The following is a 19,062-nucleotide window of genomic DNA, read 5'->3' on the forward strand; positions in this document are numbered from 1 at the left end:
TAGTTAATTGTGAACTTATCTTTGTGCATTCCTTCCTGATAAGGAATTTCTAAATTTACTATCTTCCTTGAATGTTTTTAATGGGTAAATAGTCCCACACACGATCATGGTTATATGGCTTGACTTGATATTGATCTATGGGATTTCTGTGGCTGACACGGACATCTGTGAGACTCTACTCTCTGATCACAGACCAATGCTCTTTTCCATACTTTTGCCAGCTCCACCTATAACCTTACCGCATCAAGCACGTTGGTCTTGCTTCTTAATTTCACACGCCAATTACATATTCGTCATATTCGCTACACTAACATTCTTGAAAACCTGTTTTCATTTTGTTGCAATGTATTTACAATACACTTTTCACATAATTACAATAGCTTTCTCCCAACCTTGCACAAATGGCTCAATTAGTTACAGGCTTTGATGAAGGCCTACCTTCCAAAACGTTGCAATGGTTAGCTGTCCCATTGCATTGTGATAGGCAAACAGCTTAGTGTTTCAGTACTGCTACGCCCCTGGCCATAACAGCAAGTTCCATTATTTCGATATCAATTTGAGCTGGATACAGATCCCAAGAAAATTAATCAAGATCATGGAGAAAAAAAGGTGCTAATTATCGGATCTAAAAACCCCAAATGTAATAACCTAGAACCTAGAATAATCTCTGCTAATTCTTCTTCAGCAGTTAGGAACCTAGGCGTGCTGTTTGATAACAATCTTTCCTTTGAAAGCCATATTTCTATTATCTATAAAACTGCATTTTTACATCTCAAAAATGTTTATAAATTGCGATCTGTGAAAACTAGTAATTTATGTGTTTATGACCTCAAGGTTAGACTATTGCAATGCTTTATTGGGTGGTTGTTCTGCACACTTAATAAACAAATTCAGCTGGTTACAGCATGCCCTGGGTATGATTTCACTTCTACTCTCAAGTGCAACTCAGTGTCTCTCTTTCCGCACCACATCAAAGTAAGCAGCAGAAAGGGAACTACAAACCAGTCATTTTATAATACGTTCTTTACGCAGGTTTCTGTAGGAAGCTCCAAACTCTGGTCAAGTCAGCTGTGACTTGAATAATGATGTGATTATATTGGATTGAGTTTGTCCCCATCTGTCTGTGCCATCTAGAGTACAAATTTAACATTTTTACAGGGTGGAAGGGGAATAGAAGTTGTTGTGAGACAAAGTATAGTATATATGCAGCCAACTAACTAGTGTTTCTCAACAGGTGAGTTGCGATGGAGAGTAGTATCAAAAATGACATCAACAACTAAAAAACGTTATAAATGTTTTTCTTATGCAAACATTTTATTATTAAAAAAGACGTGCATGAAACAAATGCAGTTTAATGTAAATAATGTAAAGTAATGTACTTTAATGTATGTTTAAAGTAAATAATGCCTGAGAAAAATTTGTTGTCCCAATTCAGTGCCTTTCCTGCCAGATGTTGTGCTGTGTTCATTGCACACTTTTCTATAACAGACACAAAAGCGCCAAGAAGCTCTTTTACGTCACTAAAGCAAAAAAAACTATGAGCATGCAATGCACAAAATAAAAGTACATTTACATTTAAATTAAATTTAACTGGTACTGCATGCGTTACCTGGGAAGGATTTACATGAAGAAATTATTTTCATTCTATTAAACTGCAGTTAAGTAGCCTTACTTTATAGACTGTTTATTCCAAATTAGTCATATTCTTAATTTTAATTTTAATAACTTATTTTTTCTTAAATAAATTTGCTTTGTGTTTATTTTCCATCCATTTATTTTCTAATAATATAATTGTGGCTTGATGATCATGGGAAACTGTGCCCCAAGGCCAATCCAATTAAGAACCACTGATTTAGCCTATACTGTCGTGCTAATTAAGTTGATTATCCGCACATACTTCACCTGTGCTGAATTGGTTGATTATCTGAATATGCTCCTCCTGAACTTGATTAATAATACAATCAAATTAAAATGTCTGAACAGTAATCAATGATGATTTTTAGAGAACATTTAAATGGAGTCCTTCCAAAAGCATGTTATCATTCAAACAGGAAAAAGATAGATACCTAATCCAATTGAAAAATTCTAAAATTTCATCAAAAGACTAACTACTAATACTAATTTACCTTGTACAAACTGCCAGTAACAAATGCCTAAATCACAAGATTGTATCTATCCTCAGAGATATAATCCCAGAAATAGTAAAGATACTCAGTAGTCCTTGTGCTTCAACCACAGTACCTGTCTAAAGAATTTACGCTTGCAAACTACTCTAAGTACTAAAGCAACAAACCATCAAAAAGGCCAGAGAATGTCTGTTAGATCAATTAGACATGCTAAAATAATACATTTTGAAAGAAATATTACCTGGCCAGTTTAGCTGTGTTCCACTACTGAATGCCAACAACAGGAAAGCCGAACAATCAATTCTCAAACAGAACGCCTGTGTACCAGTTGCTAAAGTAAATAAAGCTAAGACAACCTGCAAACTGGTAATATAAAATTTTACTTTCTAATGACCAAACAAAACAATGACCAATCGATAAAGACCAACTGAATCAATAGCTTTCTACAATATCTTTTAAATATCAGAGTATCAGAGATGGAGTTGATTAAAATGAATGACCATCTGATATCAAAGCTTTGAACCTGACACCACAATAAAGCTTGTGACCTATGCTGACAAATGGCAAAGCCCTGATGGCATAGCTGACCGACCAGCTATATTTGTGTAAAGTCCTAATATGTCCACCCTAAGGGAAAAGACGCCTTCGAATTTTATTGTCCACATGTTCTCATCTTATAAGGAATCAACATCTTAGAATTTATTCCACAGCCTCCTGCCATCTTCTCATCTTCTTGGTGGTAGTGCTGGAACATATTGCATTTTACTTGAACGGCAAAGCAAAAGGACAGGGGCATGATCCTGCATTCATGCGTTTGTTCGTTGGTGGTTTCAATGATTTAGCCATCCAATAATCTTAGATTTATTATTTAATGCATTTAATTCACAACATCTCCTACTAGTCTTAAGTATTAGCTATTTCCAATAGGGATACACCAATATTGGTCAGTAGTTTGTAATGTCTCTAGTAAAATGTCTTTGTAGAATGTAGGGCTGTCTATTATAACACATTAACAAATTGCTTTGTTTTTAACGTTTTAGTTTAGTAACGTTTGGGGGTCAAGACGTGTAACATTCAACATTGACCAAGAAACAACTGAACTAAGAGTGAGTAAGTGCTAATGAGGGAAGGGAGCTATCTAATAATGACTAACAGACAAATTAAAAATTAAATTAAACAGGAACAAAACCAAACAAGGAAACCCAGGAACAGGCAAACGTACCAAAAGTCCAGAACTGTTACAGTGAGAAAGTTATCAGCAAATTTTAACCTCTAATATTATAATGAACTAAATGTACTGTATAGTTTAAAGCATTATTTGGCATTATTTTTAGTCAAACCAAACCTCAGCATCGGAAGACACTATTCTACATAAATCAACTAACAGTATCGACGGAGTAATTAGAGTCGGAGCATCATTCATTTCCATTATTCATCTGTTCTGCTCTAAAAGCAATTGTCGCATAAAAATGTTTTTCTTCAGAATAAGTGTCACAATATGCACTATGACAACTGCTGTGTCCAAATTTGATGCTTTGTCACACAAAAAGCTTCCTAGGCCTCTGGGAACAGTATGCCAGTGACATTTGAGAGCTTCTCCACGGCTAAACTGGGCTCTACTGTAGTGCCAAGGCACTTGAAGAAGATTGTGCTCAACATAAGGCCCAAACAATGTCTGAACTCCAGTAACTGATACCTTCACATAACAACTCTTTCTCAAGGTTAAGGTGCTTGATCAGTAATTGCCAAAAATATAATTTTTATTCACAGCACTGAAGGCTTATTTTCAAGTATTCCTTCAATTCATTAAGGTGTCAATTCACCTCATCATAGCAAAACATTCCCTTGTCTTTAATACAATATTACCTATTCAACAAATGTTCTCTAACACAGGATTTCTTATTAATTTAACAAAAACTAAGTAGGATTAGGACAGTGATAACTTAATTTCTTTGTTCATTAATATGACACAGAAATAATCTGTTACAAAAAAATCCTGTCAAAACGGAACTAAAAACACATGACCAAATACAGTAAGTGTGTGTATTGCTGAGTAATCATTATTCTGTCTATATAAGACGCTGCTTCAGGCTCCTCTAAGGACTGACTGGAACTCAAACGTAGGTGAGTTGCTCGTCATGATCTCCTTCTGCTATTAACCTTATATCTCATACTTTAGATTGGTTAACCATCATACATGGTTATCAGTTGTAAGAGGTGACATTGTGGGGATGTACTGTACATTGGGCATGCTTTAAAAATTAATTTGACTGAATCACCCACAAGTTACAAATTCAGTGCATTTTTTTTGCTTTCCTCTTAGCATCTCCTACACCAGACACATCAGAAACATTCTCTCTGGAAACAACAGCAGGTATTATAGAGTGATAATGTGTTTATAAAAAATTATTGTCTTTTATTGTAGAAGAAAGAGAAATGATCAACATTTGGTTGAACAGAGTGCAAAATGGTTATTATTGAGAGTGTGTGTATCTTTGATTGTTAATGGTGAAAAGAGCCACACATGGCTGAAGGGAAATTAGTACTACATTAGAACATAGAAACTACTTATGTACAGCAACGTGATTGAACCACTGATTTTAGAAGGAATTGCTCTATTGTCATAAACAGAGTTTAAGACTTACCAATTAGCTTTCCGATCTGTAATTGAAACTCAACTAAAACTCAATTTCCTACAGAATTGCAATTCGGTCAATGAAATCAACAGTAAATGTGCAATATAGAACCAGAGTGGACGACCCTCAGCACATTCTCTCCTTCTCATTTGTAACAGTAAACCACAATCATGGGAGATGGTGAAATGGAGTGTTTCGGCCCGGCGGCCATTTACCTCCGGAAGCCAGAAAGAGAGAGAATCGAGGCTCAGAACACCCTTTGATGCCAAAACGGCGTTCTTTGTGACAGAGCAAAGTGAGATGTACCTGAAGGGTACTCTAGCTAGTAGAGAGGGCGGCAAAGCTACTGTCAAAACTCTGTGTGGGAAAGTAAGTACAATTAGAAAAAGTATTGCTTTTATGCTAAAAAATTTTACATGCCACCACAAATAAAAAAATTGGTCATATTTAGTAAAAGTCTCAACCATGTTGAAAACTTTTAGACAATCACAGTAAAAGAAGATGAAATCTTCCCCATGAATCCTCCAAAGTTTGACAAAATCGAGGACATGGCCATGATGACCCACCTCAATGAGCCTGCTGTGCTGTACAACCTCAAAGAGCGTTACGCAGCATGGATGATCTACGTAAGTCTAAGTTAATCGTGTTTTATTTCTAGGATGAGACGACACCATTGTAAACCTGGACTATCTCTGTTTCAGACCTACTCTGGCTTGTTCTGCGTCACTGTCAATCCCTACAAGTGGCTGCCGGTGTATGACTCAGTTGTCGTGGCTGGATACAGAGGGAAAAAGAGGATTGAAGCCCCACCTCACATCTTCTCCATCTCTGACAACGCCTATCAGTTCATGCTCACTGGTAAGTGGAGTATATATTTTCATTCCAGTTTAGAAAAATTATTGTTTTTTTACTCATCATGAGCCTACATATTTAGATTGATACATTTTCAATTTGATTTACAAATTTGTTCTGCAGTTTAACTTAAAATAAGACTATGAACTTGTTCCAGACAGGGAGAATCAATCTATCCTGATTACGTAAGTAGACTACAAAATGCTTTTTCTTTTTTTTTTTTTTCCTCTAAGGAGTGCACTCACAAAAACGTTTATAGCATTTTGATACTTCTGGAGACTGGCTGTAGATATGCCAATGCATAGTCATTATTCTCACAGGCATGTGCTGAAAAAAGCTGGAAAAACAAAAGTAATAAAATAGTTCCTGCTTGCTTACATTGTTAAATGTATACAAAGTTAAAATAGGGTGACCATAAGGACCATCCTGTCCAGGTTTTCTATATTAACTGAAATATCTAGGATTAGGCTTTGTTTGCATGCAGACCAATCGGTGTATGACATCAGTTCCTTATGTTATCAAAATGCTCTCAAGGTACTTTGAGGCAATACAGTAATCTTGTCAGGGATATGTCTGGAAAAAAGGTACATATGGTCACCCTAGGTTAAGAAAACATTAAAACGAGGCATGTGTATCTAATTATTGGTTCCATGTCCACTAAACAAGTAACCACAATGTCTGATGATAGTTTAAAAGAAAAAGCACTTAAAAATTAAATTTAACAATCAAGTAATTTCCAATATTCTAAAATATGTTGTTTTATTTTTCCTTTAACACATCAACTCAGTGGAGAATCTGGTGCAGGAAAAACTGTCAATACCAAACGTGTCATCCAGTACTTTGCGACAATCGCTGTGTCTGGAGGAAAGAAGGCAGAACCTGTCCCTGGCAAAATGCAGGTAACTACATTAAACAATCATATATCATTCAAAGTACAGTGACAAAATTATTCTACATAATGAAGATAATTAAATATTCACCAGGGGTCGCTAGAGGATCAAATCATTGCAGCCAACCCTCTGCTGGAGGCTTATGGTAATGCCAAGACTGTGAGGAACGACAACTCCTCTCGTTTTGTAAGTTGCTTAGGTCAGATAAAATACATTTCACAAATTCAAGCAAATCCTAGAAAATTCTAAGCTGTTCTGAAGATTTTCATCTTTGTAGGTAAATTCATCAGGATTCACTTTGCGACCACTGGAAAACTGGCATCAGCTGATATAGAAACTTGTGAGTAAACCGTGTTATTCCAGATATTTCAACAAGTAGGCAAAAAAGCTGATTAATTACAAGTGCCTTTTCTGACATTTTCTGACAGATCTGCTGGAAAAGTCTAGAGTGACATTCCAGCTGTCTGCTGAGAGGAGTTACCACATCTTCTACCAGCTCATGACTGGACACAAGCCAGAGCTGCTCGGTGAGAAATCTACAGGATTATGTTTAGGTATTTCTTTGTTTGAGAACACTTAACGTGCAGCACATCAACTCTTTACAGAGGCCCTGCTCATCACCACCAACCCTTTTGACTATCCAATGATCAGCCAGGGTGAAGTCACGGTGAAGAGCATCAATGATGTGGAGGAGTTCATAGCAACAGATGTATGTGGACAACTACTTCCAGATTCTATGACATTGATATAAACATTACACAAATAAAATAATCTTCTATTTTGACTCTCTAATTAATAATAATAATAATAATAATAATAATAATAATAATGCAATTTTTCTGGTTGTTGTAAAAACAGACTGCCATTGACATTCTGGGCTTCACTGCTGATGAGAAAATCAGCATCTACAAGCTGACAGGGGCCGTGATGCATCATGGGAACATGAAGTTCAAACAGAAGCAGAGAGAGGAGCAGGCTGAACCTGATGGCACTGAGGGTAGGGTTTATTGTTAACATAAATCAGCATTCAATCATTGACTTCATTAGTGAAAATAATGCAAAAACTGTTCCTCCTCAGTGGCTGATAAAATCGCCTACCTCATGGGCCTCAACTCTGCTGACATGCTGAAAGCTCTGTGCTACCCCAGAGTGAAGGTCGGGAACGAGATGGTGACCAAAGGCCAGACAGTACCACAGGTGATCACTTACCTTTTCAATAGATGATGTTAGAAATGTTAGGAAACATTCAAAATAGCCATTTATATTTCACAATTAAGCTTTTGTATCAATTACACTAACTTTTGAATTTCTCAGGTGAACAATGCAGTTTCAGCTCTCTGCAAGTCTGTCTATGAGAAAATGTTCTTGTGGATGGTCGTCCGTATCAATGAGATGCTGGATACCAAGCAGCCAAGACAGTTCTTCATTGGTGTGCTGGACATCGCTGGATTTGAGATCTTTGATGTGAGCATCAGTCATTAATTTAAGAACACAAAAGATGACAGTCAGCTGTAAAAATTTGCCTCTATTCATCAGTTCAACAGCTTGGAGCAGCTTTGCATCAACTTCACAAATGAGAAACTGCAACAGTTCTTCAACCACCACATGTTTGTTCTGGAGCAAGAGGAGTACAAGAAAGAAGGTATTGAATGGGAGTTCATTGACTTTGGTATGGACTTGGCCGCATGCATTGAGCTCATTGAGAAGGTAAGAGGATATTCAGTAAATTTAATTTACTATTCACATTGTGACTGTACTTGAGGGTGAACATTTCTTCAACAGCCAATGGGCATCTTCTCCATCCTTGAAGAGGAGTGTATGTTCCCCAAGGCAACAGACACAAGCTTCAAAAACAAGCTTCATGATCAGCATCTGGGCAAAAGTGTGGCTTTCCAGAAGCCCAAGCCTGCCAAAGGTAAAGCGGAGGCTCACTTTCTCTGGTGCACTACGCCTGGGACTGTGGACTACAACATTGTTGGCTGGTTGGACAAGAACAAGGATCCACTGAACGACTCTGTTGTTCAACTCTACCAGAAGTCATCACTCAAACTGCTATCCTTCCTGTATGCTGCTCATGCTGGTGCTGAAGGTACAAATATCTGTACTTAATTTGATTATAAATCCTGATTTATTAAAAAGGAAATAACAATAATAAATAAATTATTAATAATAATTAACAATTACTCATTTCAATGATATAAAACAGCCGAGGGTGGTGGAAAGAAAGGAGGCAAGAAGAAGGGTGGTTCTTTCCAGACTGTTTCTGCACTTTTAGGTAAACACTTTCTTTCTTTTAATGAGATGTGATGTTATTCTCAAGTAAAGTTTATATTAAACATTTGTACATTGAACATAAACCTCCATTAAATGTTTCCACAGGAGAACTTGGGTAAGCTGATGACTAACCTGAGGAGTACTCACCCTCACTTTGTGCGCTGCTTGATTCCTAATGAGTCCAAGACTCCAGGTAAACTTACTAAAGACTCATATGTCACAATTTTGAAAATATTTCAGAAACTTTAAGAATATTTGCATTGCAGGTCTGATGGAGAACTTCCTGGTCATCCATCAGCTCAGGTGTAATGGTGTGCTGGAGGGTATCAGAATCTGTAGGAAGGGTTTCCCAGCAGAATCCTCTACGGTGACTTCAAGCAGAGGTAAAGACACAAAGCCCTAATTCCAGATGATACACCATCTTATGAATATGTTTTTGTAGCTTATAATACAAATTTTGGGTTCACTAAAACATTAATCGTTCCTTAATGTTGTCCAGGTACAAAGTATTAAATGCTAGTGTCATCCCTGAAGGACAGTTTATTGACAACAAAAAGGCTTCAGAGAAACTCTTGGGCTCTATTGATGTTGACCACACACAATACAAGTTTGGACACACCAAGGTGAGCTACATTAAACTCATCTCTACATGGAATGACTTTCACAATATACAACACATACACACTAATATACATACACACACATAGATAAATAAACAGGCACTACAATACAATCTCCAGGAGGGCTAGCAGTAATACACTTTTGTCATCATGGGTGACCTTGAACTGGTACAGCAACTGGTTAGAACAAACATACCTCCAATAATAGAAATATGAAGTCAGGACTAGTTTGCCTGGGACAAATAAAGCCAAAGTCCCTTTTGAGGAAGCAAGCCAGTAATTTACCACTGAAGGTTTGATGGATTATGACTGCAATGGCAGCAAAGGTGATTACAATCTGTGATGAATGGTAATTTATAATATTAAATGTGCGTTTAATCTGTTATTATTAGTGCAAATAAACAAGTTGTGGAAGTGTGCTCATAGCTTTATGAGCACATTTTCAGAATGATCGAATGTCTGGCAAGTGTCTTATAAATGGACACTCGCTGAAGAAATGTGTTTTTATTGAAGTTTGTCACATACAATGGTTCATACTGGCATCAACCTTCACTATGACAAATGAACTGTACAGTATATATAGAAAATCGAGATTCAGTCAGGATTAATGGTCTTCTCAATGCTGAGAAATACAGGCAGATACTTATTTATCATACAATACTATGAGGGAGGCATATGATTGGCCCCTAATTCATTATGTAGCAGCACGACCCCAAAACATACAGCCAAAATCATTAAGACCTATCTTCAGCATAAAGAAGAACAAGTAGTACTGTAAGTGATGGCATGGTCCCCACAGAGCCTTGATCTCAACATCAGAGTGTCTGGGATTATATGAAGAAAAAGAAGGATATGAGAAAGCCTACATCCACAGAAGATCTGTGGTTCGTTCTCCAAGATGTTTAGAACAACCTACAAGCCAAGTTCCTTCAAAAACTGTGTGCAAGTATACCTAGAAGAATTGCTGCTGTTTTAAAGGCAAAGGGTGGTCACACCAAATATTGATTTGATTTCTATTGATTTTCTATTTTGTGCATTCACTGCATTTTGCTCATTTATGAAAATAAATGCATAACACTTACATTCCCTGATGGAAAAGGTCTGGTATTGCCAGTGCTCACTAGGGATGGAGAGTGAGAGAGTGTCAGTGATTCTTCACTTGTATGCCCCCATTCTCCACCAGTGTCACAGGGTGAATCATCACCCAACAGAGAACTCAAAAATAAAATACCAGAGAGTGGTTTTATTTACAGTGAGTCGGAAAGAAATAGTGCAACAGGTACAAACAGTGATTGTGGTGCTCTTGCTCTCTCTCTCTGGTGCAGTGGGTCTGTGAGGTGCTCCATGCCAAGGGGCCAATCAATCACACACTGCTGTCTAAAGGAGGACAAGAGAAATGGCGTTAGTTCATATTCTCAGAGTTAGTGCTCGTCATCTGATGTACCTCGCGTGGCTTATTATAGCGAGGCCATGATGAGTTGCAGGTGTGACCAATCAGCCTGTGATAGGATTCCTCTCTTCTTACAGGTGTTCTTTAAAGCTGGTCTGTTGGGTACTCTTGAGGAAATGAGAGATGAGAAACTAGCAGAACTGGTTACCATGACTCAGGCTCTTTGTCGTGGCTTCCTCATGAGAAGGGAGTTTGTGAAGATGATGGAGCGGCGGTGAGTGAAATTTTCAACATGATTTACCAAAAGAAAATTAAAGTTGAAAATGTTTTTCAAACAAAAACCAGAAACTTTTTCCTACAGAGAGTCAATTTTTGCCATCCAATACAACATCCGTTCATTCATGAATGTCAAACATTGGCCATGGATGAAGCTCTACTTTAAGATCAAACCTCTTCTGAAGAGTGCAGAGACTGAGAAAGAAATGGCAGCCATGAAGGAGAACTTTGAAAAAACTAAAGAGGATCTAGCAAAGGCATTAGCTAAAAAGAAGGAGCTTGAGGAGAAAATGGTATCACTTCTTCAGGAAAAAAACGACCTTCAACTTCAAGTAGCTGCAGTAAGTACTTTGGTTATTTTCAAAGGTTCAAAGTTAAAATGCTGAGGACTATTTTCTGGTTCAGAGTAATTCAATGCGTCTACTGTACCTATGGTATGGCAGCGAAGCTCCTTATTACGGTTTACTCTTACCCACAGAGTAATTTCTTTAAATCAAATTATATCCTACAGCTTGAAAAAAGTCAATAACTACATCTATTTCATTGAACAGGAAACTGAAAACCTCTCTGATGCTGAGGAGAGATGTGAAGGTTTAATCAAAAGCAAAATCCAGCTTGAGGCCAAACTCAAAGAGACAACTGAGAGACTAGAGGATGAAGAGGAACTCAATGCTGAACTGACTGCCAAGAAGAGAAAACTAGAGGATGAATGCTCTGAACTGAAGAAAGACATTGATGATCTAGAGCTTACCTTGGCAAAGGTGGAGAAAGAGAAACATGCAACAGAAAATAAGGTTAATATTCTTTTCACATCTTGTATACACTGCTGAATTGGGATAGTTACCCAAAAAACGAAAAATGTCAACACAGAAAACTTCTATTAATCTTTGGAACACAAATTAAGATATTTTGATGGAATCTGAAAGTTCTCTGACCCTCTCATAGACAGAAAGGGTTCATACATGAGATGCTCGACAAAGTAGTTCTGTGACATCAGTCTGTCAGCTGTAATTTTACAAAGCTTTTATTCTTGTGGGTTCATAATATTACAGTTGACAGACTGATGTCACAGAACTACTTTGTCAAGCATCTCATGTATGAACCCTTTCTGTCTATGAGAGGGACAAATAAGATTGTCGCTTTTGTTCACATTCCTGGAGAAGCTGAAGCTACAGTACATGGTTTGGTCGCACTCAAGCTCAAAATCGTCTCGCCAAGCACATTAAGTAGGCAGATAAAAAGTATGTATTCATCTACATACGATGAATGTAGAGCTGCTGGTCCCGTTAGTTTCTTTATCGTCAGAGCTGCTGCTTGAAATATTTATGTTTTTTGTGTGTAAAAGGTTTTGACAAGCATGTCTCCGAAGGTGAACAGAAGGTTTCCGATTTGAAAAAGACATTAGGGTGTTTAATTAAATTACAGGTTTTTCAATTTAAAAAAATATTAATTTAAAGCCCTTCAGAATGAAACTAATAAACAATATTTCCATTTAGGTGAAAAACCTGACTGAGGAGATGGCCTCTCAAGATGAAAGTATTGCCAAACTGACCAAAGAAAAGAAAGCCCTCCAAGAGGCACATCAGCAGACTCTTGATGACCTTCAGGCAGAGGAAGACAAAGTCAACACTCTGACTAAATCTAAGACAAAGCTTGAGCAGCAAGTGGACGATGTACGATGTTATTAATTCATTGTCTTATTCTTATGAATAAGAAATTACATTTGTTTCTCTATACCAGATATTCATGCCCTGGTCTCTATAACAACAGCTCGAGGGCTCACTGAGCAAGAGAAGAAGCTCCGTATGGACCTTGAGAGAGCCAAGAGGAAGCTTGAGGTGATCTGAAACTGGGCCCAAGAGTCCATAATGGACCTGGAGAATGACAAACAGCAATCAGATGAGAAGATCAAAAGTGAGCAAACATGTTTGACCTTTATAAAATTACACAAATTAAGTATTTGGTTTTAAGTAAAGGTTTTTACAAAGTAGTACAACACAGAGGGGACGCTGTCCCAATGTTTATAGAATCGAGTTTATTACTCAAAAGGTTGTGGGTTTAAGTCTCAGGTCTCTCTTCAGCATTCTCCAGCACTCTCTTTCCCATCAAAACAATGACAGAGGTAAGACCTTGAGCAAGGCAGCAAACCTTTATTTCCTTTTCCTACTTAAAAAACAGGAAGGATTTTGAGATAAGTCAGCTTCTCAGCAAGATTGAGGATGAACAGTCTTTGGGAGCACAGCTTCAGAAGAAGATCAAAGAACTTCAGGTAACACTAACCCTATTCTTGTCTATGTGAAACTGTAAGGATTTTTGGATAGTTGGACAAATGCATATACCAAGTCTCACAAAATGTTTTCACCTCATTTAGGCCCGTATAGAAGAACTAGAGGAGGAAATTGAAGCGGAAAGAGCTGCTCGTGCTAAAGTGGAGAAGCAGAGAGCTGATCTCTCCAGGAACTTGAAGAGATCAGCGAGAGGCCTGAGGAAGCTGGTGGTGCCACTGCTGCCCAGATTGAGATGAACAAGAAGCGTGAAGCTGAATTCCAGAAGTTGCGTCGTGATCTGGAAGAGTCCACCTTGCAGCATGAAGCTACAGCTGCAGCTCTCAGAAAGAAGCAGGCAGACAGTGTGGCTGAACTTGGAGAACAAATCGACAACCTCCAGCGGTCAAGCAGAAGCTGGAGAAGGAGAAGAGGAATACAAGATGGAGATTGATGACTTGACAAGCAACATGGAGGCTGTGGCTAAGGCAAAGGTATAATTTTTCATTTTAGCATCTTTAAATATTATTAATTCTACATGATTCACAATAAAGTTAAAAAAGTTGAGTTTCTTAAAAGAAAAGTTTTTAATTTACTTAGGCAAACCTTGAAAAGATGTGCCATACATTAGAAGACCAAGCAAGTGAGCTGAAAACAAAGAATGATGAGCTTATAAGACAACTTAATGACATAAATGCCCAGAGGGCAAGGCTCCAAACTGAAAATGGCACGTGCAAATACTAAACATACCACAAAGTTAGCACAGCAAGACAAAAAAATGTATACAATACCCCAATACTGAGCTCATTCAACTTACTTGTGACTCTTTCTGTCTTATAATAGGTGAATTTGGCCGTCAGCTGGAGGAGAAAGAAGCTCTTGTTTCTCAACTGACAAGAGGCAAACAGGCTTACACTCAGCAGATCGAGGAACTCAAGAGACATATTGAGGAAGAAATTAAGGTGTGTACCTACCAAAAAAAAACCTTTAAAAGCAGAGTGTACAATAAGAACAAAAATATCAGAAACATGTTTTTGTCTAACTTAAGGCCAAGAACGCTCTGGCCCATGCAGTTCAGTCTGCCCGCCATGACTGTGATCTGCTCAGAGAGCAGTATGAGGAGGAGCAGGAGGCCAAAGCTGAACTCCAGCGAGGAATGTCTAAGGCCAACAGTGAGGTGGCTCAGTGGAGATCCAAATATGAGACTGATGCCATCCAACGCACTGAGGAGCTTGAGGAAGCCAAGTAATCAAAACACAAAATGCTTTTAATACTATACATATAATAAATATTAGTTAGATATCAGTTCATACCACTTTTCAGGAAAAAGCTTGCCCAGCGCCTGCAGGATGCTGAAGAATCCATTGAAGCAGTGAACTCCAAGTGTGCCTCACTAGAAAAGACTAAACAGAGACTGCAGGGTGAAGTAGAAGACCTCATGATTGATGGAGAGGCAAATGCATTGGCTGCCAACCTTGATAAGAAGCAGAGAAACTTTGACAAGGTAGGAAATAATCTCAATTTAAATCTTGAAACTTGGACCAATTAACAATTACATTTCTTTCATTTCCAGGTCCTAGCAGAGTGGAAACAGAAGTATGAGGAAGGCCAGGCTGAACTAGAAGGGGGCTCAGAAAGAAGCCTGCTCTCTCAGCACTGAGGTTTTCAAAATGAAGAACTCCTATGAAGAAGCTCTTGACCACCTTGAGACACTCAAAGAGAGAGAACAAGAATCTGCAACGTAAATTACACTTTTATATGTACATAAAAAAAAAAAAAGATTCAAAAAGATTTACAGTTCTGCTTTTAAATCTATTTAGAAGAGATATCGGACCTCACTGAGCAACTTGGAGAAGCTGGAAAGAGCATTCATGAACTGGAAAAGGCAAAGAAGACAGTAGAGTCTGAGAAAGCAGAGATCCAGACAGCACTGAAGAAGCTGAAGTACTGTTACTGAAAACTGTCAATCAATTAATTTCCCAAGAGCATTAGGTTATTTTCCTGTGAGCTATGATTCATAGTCATTACTATCCATCAGGGAACCCTGGAGCATGAAGAGTCCAAGATTCTTCGTGTGCAGCTGGAGCTGAACCAGGTGAAGAGTGAGATTGACAGGAAGCTTGCTGAGAAGGACGAGGAGATGGAACAGATCAAAAGGAACAGCCAAAGAGTGATTGATTCCATGCAGAGCACTCTGACTCTGAGATCAGGAGCAGAAACGATGCCCTGAGAGTCAAAAAAAGAAGATGGAGGGAGATCTGAATGAAATGGAGATCCAGTTGAGTCATGCCAACTGGCCAGGCTGCTGAGGCCCAGAAACAACTCAGGAACATCCAAGGCCAACTCAAGCTGTATCTTTTTGAGGAATGGAGAAATTCAACTTCATTCAAGTTATTGTTTGACAATATGAACATGATACATTAAAAATTAAGTATGATTTGCAACCAACAAAGAAATAACATTATCACAGGATGCCCAGCTCCACACCTTGATGAAGCTATCAGAGGACAGGAGGACATGAAGGAGCAGGTGGCCATGGTGGAGCGCAGGAATAACCTGATGCAAGCAGAGATCGAGGAGCTGAGAGCTGCACTGGAGCAGACAGAGAGAGGCCGCAAAGTGGCAGAGCAGGAGCTGGTTGATGCCAGCGAGCGTGTGGGACTGCTCCACTCACAAGTAAAGAAACAATATTAACACTAGGAGCAAATTTTGATCAAATGAAAAAGTTCTAGTTGGATGTTCAGAAACTACCTGCTTACCTCCCCACAGAACACAAGTCTTATAAACACCAAAAAGAAGCTTGAGGCTGATCTGGTCCAGGTTCAAGGTGAGGTGGATGATGCAGTCCAAGAGGCCAGAAATGCAGAGGAGAAGGCCAAGAAGGCCATCACTGATGTGAGTATTTACATTCTTTTACCGTATTCTAATTTAAAGTAGTTTTTTCAGTTACCTGCATGTGGTTACAAAGGGAACATTCACAGGAGACATTTCTTAAAACTTTAATTGTCTTATTCTTCAGGCTGCCATGATGGCTGAGGAGCTGAAGAAGGAGCAGGACACCAGCGCCACCTGAGAGGATGAAGAAGAACCTGAGGTGACTGTCAAAGACCTGCAGCACCGCCTGGATGAGGCTGAGAGTCTGGCCATGAAGGGTGGAAAGAAACAACTCCAGAAACTGGAGTCCAGGGTAAATTTGTAAGCTGAATGTAGTCTTTGATGAACTGGCTATATTAGAGTATTTATAGTTGACAACATGACTCTCTACTGAAGGTGCGTGAGCTGGAGACGGAAGTTGAAGCTGAACAGAGACGTGGCGCAGACGCTGTGAAAGGAGTGCGCAAATATGAAAGGAGAGTGAAGGAGCCTACCTACCAGGTAAAGATTCAGAAATTTACATTTCATTATAAATTTCATAGTGCACCTAATAACATTGACTTACTTACACTCAAAGACTGAGGAAGACAAGAAGAATGTGACCCGACTGCAGGATCTGGCAGACAAGCTGCAGCTGAAAGTGAAGGGCCTACAAGCGCCAAGCTGAAGAAGCTGTGAGTTTAATGTCAAAATGTCTTGAGTGTGAAGTTTTAACATTTTCTATTAAATACATTCAGTGTCAGGAGTGCAATGCTCTGAAAAGGGTTGATATCTTGTGTCATCCTTACAGGAGGAGCAGGCCAACACCACCTGTCCAGGTACAGGAAGGTGCAGCACGAGATGGAGGAGGCTCAGGAGCGTGCTGACATCGCTGAGTCCCAGGTCAAACAAGCTGAGAGCCAAGAGCCGCGAAGCTGGGAAGGTAACATTTAAATCTAAACTACCATGATAAGCGCTGGTTGTAAAAGACAGCAAAGAGCAAACCTGTTAGTTTAAATGAGGTCCTACCAGACAGCTACAACAGGCTGACCGATTGAACAACTATGTACAACTTTTTCTTGCTTATTCATCTGTAACTCACTGAACGGGCACTTTTGTGCAGGATAGTGTCTACAAAAACACATAAGTGATCATTTCAACCCTTTGCCTACTGTGTGTGGACAGCTGATGAACTGATCAAAATCAATCTCACTGTTCACATGTGTTTGACTTAATTATATTAGTAACAATTTTAGTATTTCCTCCCTGTTTCATTGTTGGTTTCTCTTTACGATCATTTTAAATAAGAATAAAACAATAACAACAACATGTAAATAAGTTCAAATATCCATTCAATAGCTATTATTTACAGAATATTGCAGAATTTGAATTGATCAAAAGTAGGTTACTGTGCATATGTGTTTTACTATAAAATATAGTAATAATATAGCACTTCTCTTGTTTTTGTTCTTGGTTCTTTTTCATTTATGAATAAAGTTAAAACATGAAAAGAAAAAAAACAAATCAATTCAATGTCCTGGAATATTCAGGAAAATTCGATGGATCATAAACTTTCAAGTCCAACATTTTTCAAATTTACAGTAGATCTCTATCTCTTAAGCCCCTTCAAGTCACAAGCTTTTGAAATTTTGATGTGAAAATTCAATGTAAAAAAAGACAGTTTTGTATAGCTTTTTTGTTTTTTTCCTTCTGTGTCCTTGATTGGTGTTTTTTCATTATTTGTTTATATACATTATTATGATAATGCTGTTAGGTCATGTGACTTTTGATCACCCAAGATAAAGTGGCACAAAAAGTGGCACATCAGTGTTGTTCATTTGACTGATGAAGAGCCTCCATGTCTGAAACGCCACACACTTTGCAAAAAGTTTTTTAAACAAATTTTTATATTTTTCGGCACTTGTGTTGCCGACTTTACATTTAAGAGTTGGCTCTTAGGTCTTAGGTTCTCAGCTTGCTCTTCCAACATTTTCACGGATAACGTTAAAAGCGTTTTTATAAGGTTTGCGACACTCTTTCCATCCTGGTGCTCCACCTTCATCCTTCTGGCAGAGTTTATCTGTTCAAGTGTATGTGCAATTGAAAATTGTAAGGGAAAATTGATGCTCAGGAGCAGCACAAAGAAGCTCTCTACATATAAACTGACTCTTCATAAAAAGTTTGAAGGAGTCAATCTTTACATGTTTAAGATCCTAATGTTATGTTTGAGAACTCTAATGTGTTCTTCTACTTTCAGGGGCAAAGAAGCCAGAGGAGTGAGGGACAACATCCAGACAGAGTAGCATGTCATCATACAATATGAGCTGCTTGTGAAATGTCAGAGTCCAGTTAGCATCAATAAAGGTACACCTGCAAACTTCTTGCTGTTGTGTTTCTGTTAATATCAAGCATTTTCTTAAAGCTTCCATTATATGATCAGAAGTGTTCATAATGAAAAAGGGCAAAACATTCTAAACACAGGATACCTAAATACTTTTGCCAGAATTTAGAAATGCCAGCTATTTATCAGGTATACATCATTACAGAAGAACATTACATGATATTCATATTCACCAGATGGTTTAAGGACAATCACAATTAGAACAATAGCACAGTAAGTGCACTAAAAGTCATGCTAGCATTCAGGGCATTACTGTTCTGTGTTAAACTGTGTTAAAGCAACTATTAATGTCTGGTCTTGGAAAGAGATTTAAAATTTAAATGTAAAAATGTAAATACAAACATCACATAAGTGGGATAATAGAATGATAAATCAACATAATTTTTCTAGTCATCTTCTTAGTTGTTCGCTAGTCCAGAGGGAGCATCATTTCTTTTTACTTCATTTAACTAGGTCTACTTATTATTTAACCTCCTAGTA

At 38.1% G+C, this 19,062-nt stretch overlaps 2 pseudogenes; one reads left to right on the forward strand and one right to left on the reverse strand.

Annotated features, from left to right (window-relative positions):
• Positions 1-4,224: 4,224 nt before the first annotated feature.
• LOC122328018 overlaps positions 4,225-19,062 on the forward strand; it is a 37,183-nt pseudogene continuing 22,345 nt past the window's right edge.
• LOC122327642 overlaps positions 18,981-19,062 on the reverse strand; it is an 8,051-nt pseudogene continuing 7,969 nt past the window's right edge.

Source organism: Puntigrus tetrazona, chromosome 22 (assembly GCF_018831695.1).
Source record: "Puntigrus tetrazona isolate hp1 chromosome 22, ASM1883169v1, whole genome shotgun sequence".
NCBI classification, from domain to species: Eukaryota; Metazoa; Chordata; class Actinopteri; order Cypriniformes; family Cyprinidae; genus Puntigrus; species Puntigrus tetrazona.